General features: G+C 39.3%; 1 protein-coding gene across 10 annotated transcripts in view; it reads right to left on the bottom strand.

Annotated features, from left to right (window-relative positions):
• LOC132352370 (uncharacterized) overlaps positions 1-13,669 on the bottom strand; it is a 515,897-nt gene that overhangs the window by 168,418 nt on the left and 333,810 nt on the right. For 7 of the 10 annotated variants that reach the window (XR_009498696.1, XR_009498698.1, XR_009498697.1 and 4 more), the window contains one exon: positions 11,283-11,400. The exons of the other annotated variants lie outside the window; for them this stretch is intronic. The gene's annotated coding sequence lies outside the window, so the exon portion shown is untranslated. The remainder of the gene's footprint in view (positions 1-11,282; positions 11,401-13,669) is intronic. 10 annotated transcript variants of the gene reach the window in all.

Here is a 13,669-nt window from a genome sequence, read left to right on the forward strand (position 1 = left end):
GGGTTTTATTACTCTGCTCAAATATCCCCATGGTTTTACATCTCATTAGAGGGGGAAATCAAAGATGAAGAATCTGAGGCTTGTAGAAACTGACCTTAGACTGAACATTAAAGCTAGAAATGAAAACCTGCAATGGTTCCCTTCCACCCAGATGTTCTTCCCATGCTCTACAAGGCCTGCATGATTCGGCTCCCTCCTGGACTTCCACTTCTACCCTCCCACCCCTGATTCTCTTTCAGTCACAGTGGGCCATTCTATCCTTCCTCAAAAACACCAGGCAGACTCCTGCCTCAGGACTTCTATAATTCTTTTTGTCTTTGTTGGATGCTGTTTCCCCAGATTCCACATGTTCCACACCACATGGCTCAACCTTCTCTCTCTCTCAAGTATCAGGAAGATCCGCCCTGAAAATCCAGCATAAAATCATGTTCCCCACCCCACTGCCCCCTAGCCACTTTACTTGCTTTATTTTCCCACATTGCATTTATCATCACCTCATATAGTACATCTATCTATATATATATATATATATATATATATATATATATATATATATGTGTGTGTGTGTGTGTGTGTGTTGACTTGTTCCCTGTCTATAACTTAAAGGTAAGCTCAGTGAGAACTTGACTGCCATGCTTGCCATTGTATCCTGAGAACCTAGAAGGGCCCCAGGCATATAAGAGGCATCCAGGAAATACTTACTGAACTAGTGAATGATGTTGTCCTCCCTGATCTCTGGAGTCAAATAAATTGTGAAGACATAGACATACAAGTAAAACAAGCATTTGACCAAATGAAGGGGAATGACAGAGACAAGTGTTGAACTTGTGCTCAACATGAAATTAGACAACTTTAAAGGCTGAAATTGAAATGCAGAAAGTGTCAGGAGTGTGGCTTATATTAGATTCCTACCTGAAAAATGGGGTCAGGAAAGGAGGCCAGATGCATGAGCCATCTAAAAATCTCTTGCCATCAAATGGTAAAGATGCTTTCAGCAGCACTCACTGCCGTCTGAGACAACCATAATTTCAAGCATGTTAGACATTTGCACTCGGAAATCCAGAAGGGCCTGAATGGATTTATGCCAATCAGAAGACATCCATCTTTAAGATATTATAACTGAAGCAGAATTTTCTAGGCATCCTGCTAAGACAAATTTTCAGAGCAGCCTTTATAGACCCCTAAAAAGTCTATGTGTGGGAAGGACTAGGACTTGGCTATGCCTCTGGTGCTCTGGTTCCCAGGGCGAAAAGGAACAGCCAGAAATGCCATTGGCCCATTCAGCCTCTTTGTGCGGAATCAGAAAAAAGGCATCCCTTCCTCCTGGGGTTGATGAAGGCCTGTGCCCAGGTAATGTGTCCCTTGCCCAGTCCTCCTTACCCAGGGGGCCATTGTTTGTGGTGGCTGTGAGAGTAGCAGGATGCTTTGCGACAAACTGAGTTGCCTGCTGGCACTCAAGATTTTTACCCCAGGAGCCTTCCATGGCCTCCAGGGCTCCAGCTTTCTGAGTTCCCCAGCTGAAGTAAAGGACTCTAAAAGCAGCAAGGTCCTTCAACTTCCAGGTGAACATTTTGTCATGGCACCTAGTGTGTGGGATCTTCACTTCCACTTTGTGCTGCCCCCACCTGTCTCCTGGCTCTTCACACATCTATCAGGAGGTCTCTGGGCAAACCAAGGCCACAGAGCATCGTGGCTAAACACACTATCATGCAGTCAGACAGGCACAGATTCGAGTGCCAGGTTGGCTCATATCATTGTGAAAATCTCTTAATTTCCATAAAGCTCCATTTCTTCATCTCTAAAATGGGAGTTAGTAAGAATAACTATCTCAGAGGATTGTTTCAACTTTAAATTGTAAAATGTACTTATATAGTGGCTGGCAGATAATGCTTGTTATTATCATTGTCTGTTGGCTATTGTTCTTAGCACTACATTAGTATATTTGACCATAATTCATACTCAGAGTTGAAATCAAGAAAAAGTCTAAGATTTTTGCTCTGAAAAATGTAATTCCTCACCAGTGCAATATATCCTTAAATTCCAAATATAACATATAACTCTTATAATTATAATTGACTTCATAGCATATTATATACATTTAAGTCTTTGCATTTAAAAAATATGTCAATATAGATATAGCAATTTTCTTTTGATTTAGTATTTTCCTGGTACATCTATTTTCCTCCTTTTTTCTAAATTTTCTGAGCCCTTTTGTTATAAGTGAGTGTCTTTAAAGAGCATATCCTAGATTTTTGAAATCCAGCTGTAAAATCTCTATTTTTAATTGCAGATTTAAGCATTAGCACTTATTTTATTTAAAACTTGTGATTGGGCTTAATTTCTACCATTTTATTTAGTGCTTTCAATTTACCATATTTTTTTCCTTCTTTTCTGCCTTCTATCAATTATTGTTTGCTTTACTTTTTTTTTTACTCTCTACTAGCTTGAAATTTATATAAGCTATTTGTTAAAGGTTACCTTTAAATTTTTAGTTTACATGCTTGACCTAAAAAAGTCTAAATTTGCTCATTATCTCTCTTCCTCTAGAAAAGGAGATATCTTTTCCTCCATCTCACATGCTATTTATGTCAATATTTTAATTCACCTGACCTATTTGTCCCCCAGATTAATCATTATAGACCAATATCTTATACAGTCAGTGCTTATTTACATTTACCCATCTTTACCAACTTCTTGGCTCACGGTTGTTTCTTATCTAGCAATCATTCCTCTGGATTCAATTTTCTCCTTTATGAAGTCCATTTTTTAGTAGTTCTCTCCTGTGCCTCTTGGCATGAAAGCCTAAATCCCTTGTTGCTGAGACCAGCACCATCACCCAGAGTAGCTGCAGCATCAACTCGAGTTTTCAGCTCTGGTTTCCCAATCCATCTTTAATCTTGGCAACTGAGGAATTTCATTTCTCTCTTTAAAAGAATGTTTGTTATATCACATTCTGTATTTCAAGGTATTTATAGCTGGAGTCCCTTTGTGATCGAATGTCACCATTCCTATACTGAGTGTACATTACGTAGCAGGCTGCATTCTAGTGTCGGAAATGAAACAGTTTTGCCCTCCAGGAGCTTACAATCTAACGGGGATAGTTATGAAACAAATACGTGTAATAAAGTATTTTAGGTCTTATAGATGATATAATTATCAGATCCCACACCATACTGAGCCGCTTAAGAATAAATACATTGTCTTAGTTGTCTTTCCAACCTTAGTATCTAGGGAAGTACTAGCAGATAGAAGTTGCTTAATAAATGCCTGTTGCCTGAATATATGAATGAACTGTAGAGACCAACAAATATTTTCACTGTTGCTTATTCCCACTTTTTAATTGATGAAAAGTAAGATGTTTATTCTTTTCTAATTACAAATAGGATTTTTATAAAGATTTAATCTTAAAGATGTTTAATTTTTATTGTACTACTAAAAATAGTTCATAATTAAGCCCTAATTCTGTGTCAGGTGTTGTTCTCAGAACTTTCCAAGAATTACCTTATTTGAAACTCAAGATAACCCTAAAAGGTGGGACTTCTGTGGCGAACCCTGGGTTGCACATTTGAAGCTCTATTAAGGTCTAATTTAAATTAGTCTGACTCTAGCTTCTGTGCTTTCGTACCATGTATGCGTGCATTTGTCGAACTATGGGTTCAGTAGTAATTTCCAATTAGAGATTATCCTTTGTTTTTACAGCTACAGTCTCTGTTTGCAGAGCTTTAGCCCATTTACAACGTGATTACTGTCTTACTGATTGGTTAATTATCACTGGATTAGAAGACCCCCTTCATTTCCAATGACTCCACACCATGCTGGTTTTACTGTTGCTATGTTGCTCTGAAAGTGTACCGGTAGGACACACTTTTAATCTGTGACCCATCTCTCATCCGTAGTTCCTTTCTCCTACCACCTTCTAGCTAGGACTGGCACAGTTACTACTACCATCCTACCATTTGGGTAGTATACCACCCAAATACTTACAAATAAACCACTTAATAATAATCTAGAATTTTAGAATTTAGCCAGGAACCAAAATTTAGTATATTGCTTGGTAGCATTTGCCCTTAAGAATTGGGCCAGTATTAGCCCAAATATTTTCCTGTCACCTTTGCTATTCTCTGTGAGTTCTCAAAAAATTATTGATAGTAGTTGTGGAATTATATCTGAAATTATTTCAGCACCCTAATATATCATTTTACAGTAGTCCCAAATATTGAAATTATTATAAGATTCTAGATGTTTTTTTACTGTCTTGACCTTATATGCCCTTTATTGACAATGTTCTGCCTTTTCCAGTTTGAATTTTGTCTCATTGGCAGAGAAAATGTAAACAAATGAGAGTTGAACAGTTCCACAAAGGCATGACTTACATTTGCCATCCTTGGACTAATCGTATTTCATAGTCCCTCGACACACATTTACCCAGCACACACTATTTTCCAGGCACTCTTCTAGGGGCCATGGATAGAGTTGTAGACAAAATGGACAAAAATTCCAGACTTCATAGTACCTGCAATGGGGTGTTACGTGACATGAATGATCTTTTTCTACTCTGAACTCTCTGGCGGCTGTCTTTAGGGGCCCCAGCAAACCTTTCCAGCCTGTTCCTACCTGCTTCCACCTGCTTCATCACTACCACCAGCAGACGGACATATGCAGACATATATGACCCTAAAGACACACCAGATTGCTCAGTATTTCAGGACCCAATACTGCATTTTCCTGCCTCTGAGCCTTTGCTTTGGGCATCACCTCTACCAAGAAAGGTCTTCAACCTCCAAATCCTACCAATAATTCAAAACTGCTCATAATCTTACTGCCAGGCCATCTTTATTCATCCTGATACAAATACAGGTCTTCATTTCATGCTATCTCAGTATACTTTGGATTATAGTGATAGTACCTTTTATAATCTGTTTTGGATTGGGGTTACTTGTGTATATAGATAGACCCTTCTTAAGTTGTGAGAAATAGTCAGAACCTGGAGTTAACAGATTCTTTTCCCTTTTACGTCTTCGAAATTCACAGTGCCTAAACAGCACTATGCACAGAGTAAGTTTTCAGTAATACTTGGTAACTAGAACAATTATGTCACCTTCTCTGCTGTATAACTTAATTTTTATATATTTATTCAGTTTTTTTATTAATTTACTCAAAAGGTATTTAGTTAGTGCCTACTAGATGCCAATCACTTTCTTAAGAAATTGAGGCTACACAGGTGAGTGAAGCAGACAATAACATTTTTTACCTAGTTTTGGAATTATTTATGTTAGGGCTCCTGAAAAATCACCTGTCTGTAAGGATTGATAAGACACTGGGGCATATTATTAAAGGAAGTGGCAGAGTTTCTTATGGAGATTGTTAAGGGCAGTCGACTTGATGTCTTGAGGTATCTGAATGAATTCTTCCCTGGAGGCCGGGGATGGAGGCTTTTACCTCAGAATGTTCCCTTCAGGTCTTCAGTTTTATGAATTAATATGCATGAGAGCAAACAACCAAGTGAGGCCATTCTCCCCTAACCCTTAGTTATTCATTCAAACAATGAAGCCAGTGAAAGGTTTCTATAAAAATCATTAGCTGTGGGAATTATAGTAGATTTAACATGTTCATCAGCCCTTTAGACATCATCTAAAGTAACCTATTTTTCCAGGAGCTGAAAGAGTTTAACAACCTAGAAAGGTCAGTTCTCTCAAAAGGATCTCAACAATATCTGGATTGCTTGCATTTTGTGAGAAGGGAAGATACAAGCTAATTTTGTAAGGAAAAAAAAATTCCTTGAATAGCAGAAAAAAATTAGCCTTTTATCTCCCACAGAATAGTACTTTGAGAATGTCAGAAGGCTTGACCAAAATGTGTCTGAAACAGACCATAGGAAAGCCTGGGATTATAAAGGGGCCACCCCTAAAAAAGATAGGAAAATATGAAGATATCCTTCATCCATCAGCAGCCAAGTTCATAACCCTCTGTTGTCTCTCCTCTCCTCCCCACCACCTCCGCTCACTTGCCACCTCCAAACCCTATGCAGGGTACCCAGAACACGGCCCCCAGAGAGATCCTTTCTTAAATTGACCTGACCACTTGCAGAAATTTCACCATTCATACTTCTGTACTCTCTCGAGACCCCTAACACTATTTTTCCAACTGGATGACTTCAAATGGCCTTTATTTCGGCTGTGCTGAAGTCAGAGGAATTAGCTGCTTCTGACCACTGCTTTATGCTAGTGAGATGCCTACGTGAAAGGTTGAAGAAAATTATCTTTCCGTCATTGTTACTCAGAGGCTCCTGGAAGTCAGTCCTGACCGGGAAAAGAGATTCAAGAGTGAGTATTAAAACTGTGTTTATCACCGAGCATCTGAAGGGTGAACAGCACAACTGGGGATGCTTTGACATTCCCAGGATTGCAGGAAGACTGGCTTCTCCCCAGAATGCTTAAGGATCTGTCCCTGGTCCATCTCAGACATGCTATAAAATGTAGAAATACCTCTCCACCTCCGCATCAAGCACAGACTGCCCTCTTCCCGGAAGATGAAGCAGCTGGAAGGTGAACACTATCCTAGAACAAAATATTCCACTCGATTCTCTGCCTTTATCTGGGCCGTTGGCAGTCAGCCCAGCCATAAAAGAAATGTCACTGGCCTGGGCTGAAGCAAGGAATTCCGTCAAAAAGGATTACAGGTGGAAGGAGCTATGGGGGAGAGATTGCACTGAGGGCTTTTGGCTGGAGGAGGGACTAGGCCTATTCTGAAATGAGAGCAGCTGCCACCCACAGAAGCCCTCAGGCATTCATCTATTTTAATAGGACTTCAGTGGAGGCTTGTCCTGGTGTGGGGTTGGTTTATCATTTATGATAACTCATTCTTCACCATAAATTTGAACATTTCCTTTCAGATTCATTGACATTTGGGGAGCGTGATTTTACACTCCCTTCACTGAACAAACACATATTGAAGGTTACAGCGTAACAAGCACTAACTACTGCAGGCTTTGAGCTTCAGCCCTGAAAACAGAAAGACAGGGCCTGTCACACATGGGCTTTGCATTCTGTTGTGTGGGCTTCTGGGCAAGGGGACATATATCAATAGAATAAACAAAGAAAGATATTAATAGGTCATTTCTTATACCTTTATTGGATAAGAAACTAAGACAGGGCTTTGTGATCAGGTAACTGGAATAAAGATAGATTTTGTTTTTTAGGATGAAGGGTCAGGACTGGTCCTGCTGAAGACATGACCTTTGAACTTGGATGTCAACTATAAGAGCAGCCACCAAAGATATGTGGTCAGGAGACTGTAATGGAGGGGACAAGAAGTAGAATATTTAAAATGGAACTAAAACTTGGAGTTTAAATATGATAAAAAATACAGACTTATGAAAATGGATAGAAAAGAAAAGCTTGACATTTCATAAAAGTAGCCAGTCAAAGGAGGTAAGATATACGAGAAATAGGATATTACAAATCTAAAATTTTACAGATATTTTCTATATAATATATATATCACATATATAGCTCATATTATATATATCTCAAAGTATAATACATTTTACCAAAAAGTATTTGTATAATTTTTAAAACTAAAATAGATTTTGGTTCATAGTTCACTTCCTTTAACATTTTCAAATTAAAGATGTCATAACAATGAAGAGAGACTAGTCACCAAATTAAAAGACCTGAGATGATCTTGCCTATGCCAGGATACTGCCTATAAGAGCTAACTCCCAGAAGTCAGCAGATATTTACCAAGTCACAAGAACAAATACCATTGTCCTTAAGGAGTTCAAATTTTGTTGAAATGTCTGTTATATCATAAAAAGATATCATTAAAGGCAAGACGTAATGGCTACAAGTGAGGTATAAACAAAGTATCCGGAAAGCATCAGGATATAGTGATTCATTCCAAAGGAACTGACAAAGGCAAACAGAAAAATATTTAATTTTTAATTCAAAGTCCATGGCAAATGATCTCTGAGAACTGCCCAACTTTTGTTATGGTAAGACATTAGCAGAGCTGAAAATAATGTCAGTAGGAATGAGCTGAAGTCCAATTCCTCCAGGTTTTACTTGGGGAGAAAAGAATATCTGAACTGAAAGAGATGCTGTTAAACCATGAAGGACACAAGAAAGGTAGGCTGGGTGTTTTGAAGACAATTTTCTTGAACTTGACTCTGAGGTGTGGTGCCAATCTGCTTTACACCCAGCTGTGGACAGCAGGCACCCTGGATTTGGGCATCGGGCAGTGCTTATTTAACCTAAGGCACGCCTAGACCAAGATAGATATCTTTAGGGAAAAACATCGTTTCTTTTGCTCACCTTAAGATACCACAGTCAAAACACTGTGCAGGGAACACCTGATCCTCACATAGAGTGAGCGAAAGCGAGAGAGCGAGAGAGAGAGCAAAAGAGAGAGAGCAAGAAGACACAGCACCTCCCAAGAGTGCTCTGCAGAGCTGTGGTCCCTGCACGAGAAAGATTTATACGAGTAAAGGAGAGACAGATGGCCTGCAATATCTTTATTTTGGTCATTCGCAACATCAGCAGAGAAAAGGTACCGAGGAGATCTGCAGAATTTTGGTCAACCTGGTGTTTTGCAAACTTATCTGGACTCAGTCCTGTTTTTGCAATGGCTGTGGTGGACACTGCTCTTGATCACCAGTACCCAGTTCTCCTCTCCTTCCCAGGCACCCAGGAAGATCACGCTTCCCGCCTGGCCTTGCGGTCAGGCAGGGTCACAGTCCTGGCCAATGGGGCTGTGAGCAGAAGTGGCACAGGAGGAGGTCTGAGCTCTCTGTGAGCTAAACTTCCCTCTCCATGGAGAGACTGGAGTCCATATAATGGAGCCACGAGATCAAAGCACCCTGTATTACTGAATCACCCATGGAGGACAAGCACCTGGAGAGAGACCCCGTCTGCAGTGAACTTTACATGAGTGATAAGTAAACTTTATGGTTAAGCCACAGAAATGAGAAGTGAACTTTGTTATGAGCCCTGAAAAATGGGGATTTGTTTGTTATTACAAGTATAGCTTAGCTTATCCTGATTAATACAGGCACTAAAAGACTCAGTGAAATAATACATTTTTGAGAATAATTTATTAAGGAAAATAATATAATTTTGAAGACTATTATATGTCCTCAGTGCAAAAATATCTGATTCCATGAAAAATGAACAGTAAATCATAAAGAGAAACACTACATATAACAGGATAAGGAAAATATGTATATATAATATATATAACAAGATAAGAAATAAGAAAGGATTCTAATATCATTTAAGTTTGGATGCTAGAAAAACAATCCAAGATGTTCTCCCATAAAGCAAGAGAAAAGGCAAATAAATGAATGGAATGAGAGAGAATATGGTAAATGTAGAAATCAAAGAAGATAGAAAAAATAAACAGTAATCAGAGACATAACTGAAGAAAATGTTTCTCAGTTGAATTTTTTAAAATTAGATGGGCAGATTGAAAGAATTTGCCAATTGATGATGCATTTAGATTTATCTTGTGACATTCTAAATGAAAGGATAAAAGAAAAATACCACGAGATGTTGACCTGTCTCCAAATCGTGCTTTGGCTAGTGATGAGGCATCATGAAGTTTACTACTGAAAGGGCTGAAAATTTATCGGAAAGAGCACTTTTCAGTTAACTCATATGTGGTGCTCCCTCTAGCCTGATAACTAGCAGAACAGCTTCCACCCAAAATCTCTTGCCTCTCAATTGATTTGCCAGAGACTCAATGATGAGGTAGAAAATCTGACATATGTACCAACAGAAATACAGTTCCTTCTTCCCCTACCCCCTTTCCACCGCCAACTCCCTCCCTGGAACTTCCCCCTTCTACCTAAATGTCCCTCTCTTCTTTGTTATAAGATATCTGTCCTTAGTTTTATAATTACTTTATTGTGTACCATTATTTCTCATTATGTAACATCTCTTTCTCATTATAATAATCAATATGATCATCCAGCAGATTTATCTTGCAAGAACTGTTCTAGGCGCTCAGCTTTCGCCTTGGGACACTTGGCTAGTCTATCATTGTACAACTTAGTATGGGGGCTTCTTCTACCTGGTTATTATGTGTGACCCTCAGTCTCCATCAGTCCTTCCTTCCTTTTCATAGTATAAGTTTCTACACTTTTCTGTAACCCTGGTTTATTCCCAGTGCCTTATACCCATCCTCCGTTATTTGTGCTAGAAGAGAAAATAGTTATCTACACTGTATAGTAACGTTTATACTTAAGAGATAAAACAGAACCGCCATACGCATTGACAAAAGTATGCAAACAGTAAAAAGTTAGGTGGGCCTCAGAGGTCTCATCTGCTACATGAAAGGACGGATGAAGACAGAGCAATACATATAAAACCATGGTGAGGACAACGTCAGGAGCCAAGAATCTTGCGCTCAGCCAAATTGTTGTTCGTGTATAAAAACAGTCTCTGTCACACAACTTCCTTAGAAAAACTTCTTAATGTAATTCATTAGACCAAAAAACAAACAAAAATTTAAGAATCTCCAAATGGGGAATGTCATGTAACCTATGAACTAGTTAAACAGAGTTAAATCTCAATAACTTTGGAAATGTGGTTACATGTTGTAAAGCAAAATGTAAACATAAAACATTCTTCCCAAGGAAGAAACATGGTACAAAATGTAATCTTTGGTCCTACACCCTAGATGAGGTTAGCAAAGACTGGGAGTTCCTGGGGTGCAGACAGAATGACAGGCCATAAACTCCTCACTTTATCCATGGGGAGCCAAGAGATACCATTTCATTTTTGAACCTTCATAATCAGAAAAACTTAGGGGTGCATTCTTGGATCTTGTCTATTTCTTTTGCTCATTAGTAATAAGATCTGACACACTGACTTGTGTATCTAAAGTTATTTTACAAGGAATAAAAATGGTATGTAAAGGAATTTTGATTTAAAGCCAAATTCTTCTGACTTCTGGGTATTTTCAGTCTCATCCAAATCTTCTTGGTGACCCCATCCCTGTCTTAGAACTAATTCTCCATCCAGAATCGTCCAGCTTCAAGTATGTGCCCACAGAATCAGCCTCCCTCTGCACATTTTTTCTTCATTAACCTGAGAAAACAACTTTTCTGCCTACACAGCCCTACCGCTGCCCTAAGCTTCTCAGTTGACAATCTTCCCCATATAGTTTGCATTAACAGGTTATCTACCAGTCCTTCTAGAATACAAGGCACACAGCACCCAGCAAAACTGCCCATTTCTCCCAGGCACTTAATCCAGAGCAGTAATAAGCAATATTCCACTCACCTGTTTCTGCACCTGTTTTCCATTTCGCCCCAGTTGCTCTGATAGCTAGTTCCCGATGTAACACATCCATAAAAGGGATCCTTCCAACAGTTAACGCTCCCCACTCCGTCTCCTCACACTAATAAAAGCAAAAACCAGAATAATGTTAACAGTGAACAACAGCAGCCAAAAGAAACCCAAAGTAGCACACTGGCCACATTTTCTACTTGGATTAAGGTGTCTGTTTGCCTAGACCACTGTTTCTTTCAGGCCTAACGCCTGAGGTATGCTCTGATCTGCCAAGCTGCCTTAGTGCTTAGTGAGGAGCCACAGCCAACCAATAATTTTTAATAGCTTGTCCTCTATTGATTTCAACCCACACACTAAAGCGCCTAATAAAAGTTTTAAAAGGATAGGTGAAGGGACATAAGGACAACAGAAAGTTAATAGTCTTGTCCACCTCCATTTGAAGAGACAGAGGATTATTTCAACTTATAGGCAGAGTTTGTATAATAAGACAGTTGCTGACTGCACCATCTTTCAGCAATGGTTTGTTCTTTTGATGAGCTTAAAAATATATAAAATATAATCAGTGGAAAAAAAATCAGCAAGCTCATATCAGTAATTTCTGATGAGGTGTAGATGGGTGGGTTGGTTTACAAATCTGAAACCCTTGTGGGCACAGTAATGAAACTGAAAAAGAAGAAAACATTCCCAACAAGTTAATGGCACTTCTAATGTTGACAAACACACATCCCTCCCACACTTCGCTACACTGCTGCAACAGGTAGAGCAAAGATGGGGCCTAAAGAAGGAGGCATAAATTGTAGTTCCAAGGTCGGGGGGAAGAATAAATGAGGAGGTTGGGATTAACATGTACACACTACTATATATAAAATAGATGATCAACAAGGACCTACTGCATAGCACAGGGACCTCTACTGAATATTCTGTAATAACTTATACGGGAAAAAATCTGAAAAAGAATAGATACATGTATATGTATAACTGAATCACTTTGCTGTACGCCTGAAACTAACACAACATTGTAAATCAACTATGCTCCAATATAAAATAAAAATAAAAAAAAAAAGAAAGGTCAGAAAGAATTGCAGTTCCAGAACCAGACCAGAGAAACTCCCCTCAGCTTGAGGCTTTATGAAAGACAGCAACTGTGCTGTCCCTGGATTTGACTTAAGGGAGAAAGGAGGTAGCTGAGGTAGCTGAGATGTATCATTTTAGAAGGAAGGGATTCATTCTAAAGCAGCCCTCAACATAGAAAACAAATACCATCAAAGGAGGCTTACCAACAAAAAAAAGGAAATAAATTAAGTCCTCCTTTGGGTTAGACATTCTTCATAAATTCTCCAATTTAAGGCTGTGCAGTAATTCACTATCTCTTTCCATTCTCACAAGTGTTGAGGTTAGGAGGACACCTAAAGGGTGATTTCTCTTGGGCTGAACACCAGGAGGCTAAGGGGAACAGAATTGTTACAGGCATTTAAACAAGGAGAGGACAGGAAAGGGGCGATACTCAAAGGTACTTCTGTGTCCTTGGTAGCTATGTCAAGTGGCAGTGCCCTATTTGTGCTGAAAGATGTTTCTGGAGAGATTAAAAGTGGTGCAGGGAAAGGACTGTTCATAACACTGAAGCAGGATTTAACAGGTTGCCATTTAAACCTATATGCTCAGAAAAAGAGGCCATCAAGCTTTCCTTCTCAGCAAGCAAGCATGCGTTGATCACCTGCAGGCCAAGCACAGAGCTGGCAGCACAGGGACACGAAGCAAAAAAGACATAATTTCTTTCTCAAAGATAATTATAATGTCATTGTAAAAGCCAAACACACTCATGAACCAATGCAGGGGAGAAAGCAATGTGACATTTCAGTAGAGCACTGTGCTAGGCTTGGAAGACGACACGGAGGAAAGGCCTTGAACTCTGACGTCAAGGGCTTATTTCTAACACAGCTGGGGAGTCACGATAGGAATGTCTCTTGTATATTCAAGGTGGCTGAGGTCTTGAAAATGTGGTGGTAGGAAGAACAACTACCCCATTTGCCAGGGATCAAGGGGTTTCCCGGAATGTGGGATTTTTCAGTCCTAAAACTGGGACAGCCCAGGGAAAGCCAGGATGAGCTGGCAACTCTGTGTAGTGGATCAAGCACAAGTGTAAACCAAAGGTCTCCTAGTACTGTCTCTGAGACCACAGGCAAGTTATGGAAAACTGCTCTACGTTTTTTTCTTATCTGAAAAATAGATTTAATCGATTATAGATTAAAGATAGTATATTAAAGCCTCTAGCATACAGTAGCCGCATTATTATTATGGTGTATTCTATGTGCTAAAGCAGGGCTTTAGTCAGAAAAGTCCCAATGGATTTCAGAGGAGGAAAATAATCACTGTAGTTG

Source organism: Balaenoptera ricei, chromosome 18, assembly GCF_028023285.1.
Source record: "Balaenoptera ricei isolate mBalRic1 chromosome 18, mBalRic1.hap2, whole genome shotgun sequence".
Classification (NCBI taxonomy): Eukaryota; Metazoa; Chordata; class Mammalia; order Artiodactyla; family Balaenopteridae; genus Balaenoptera; species Balaenoptera ricei.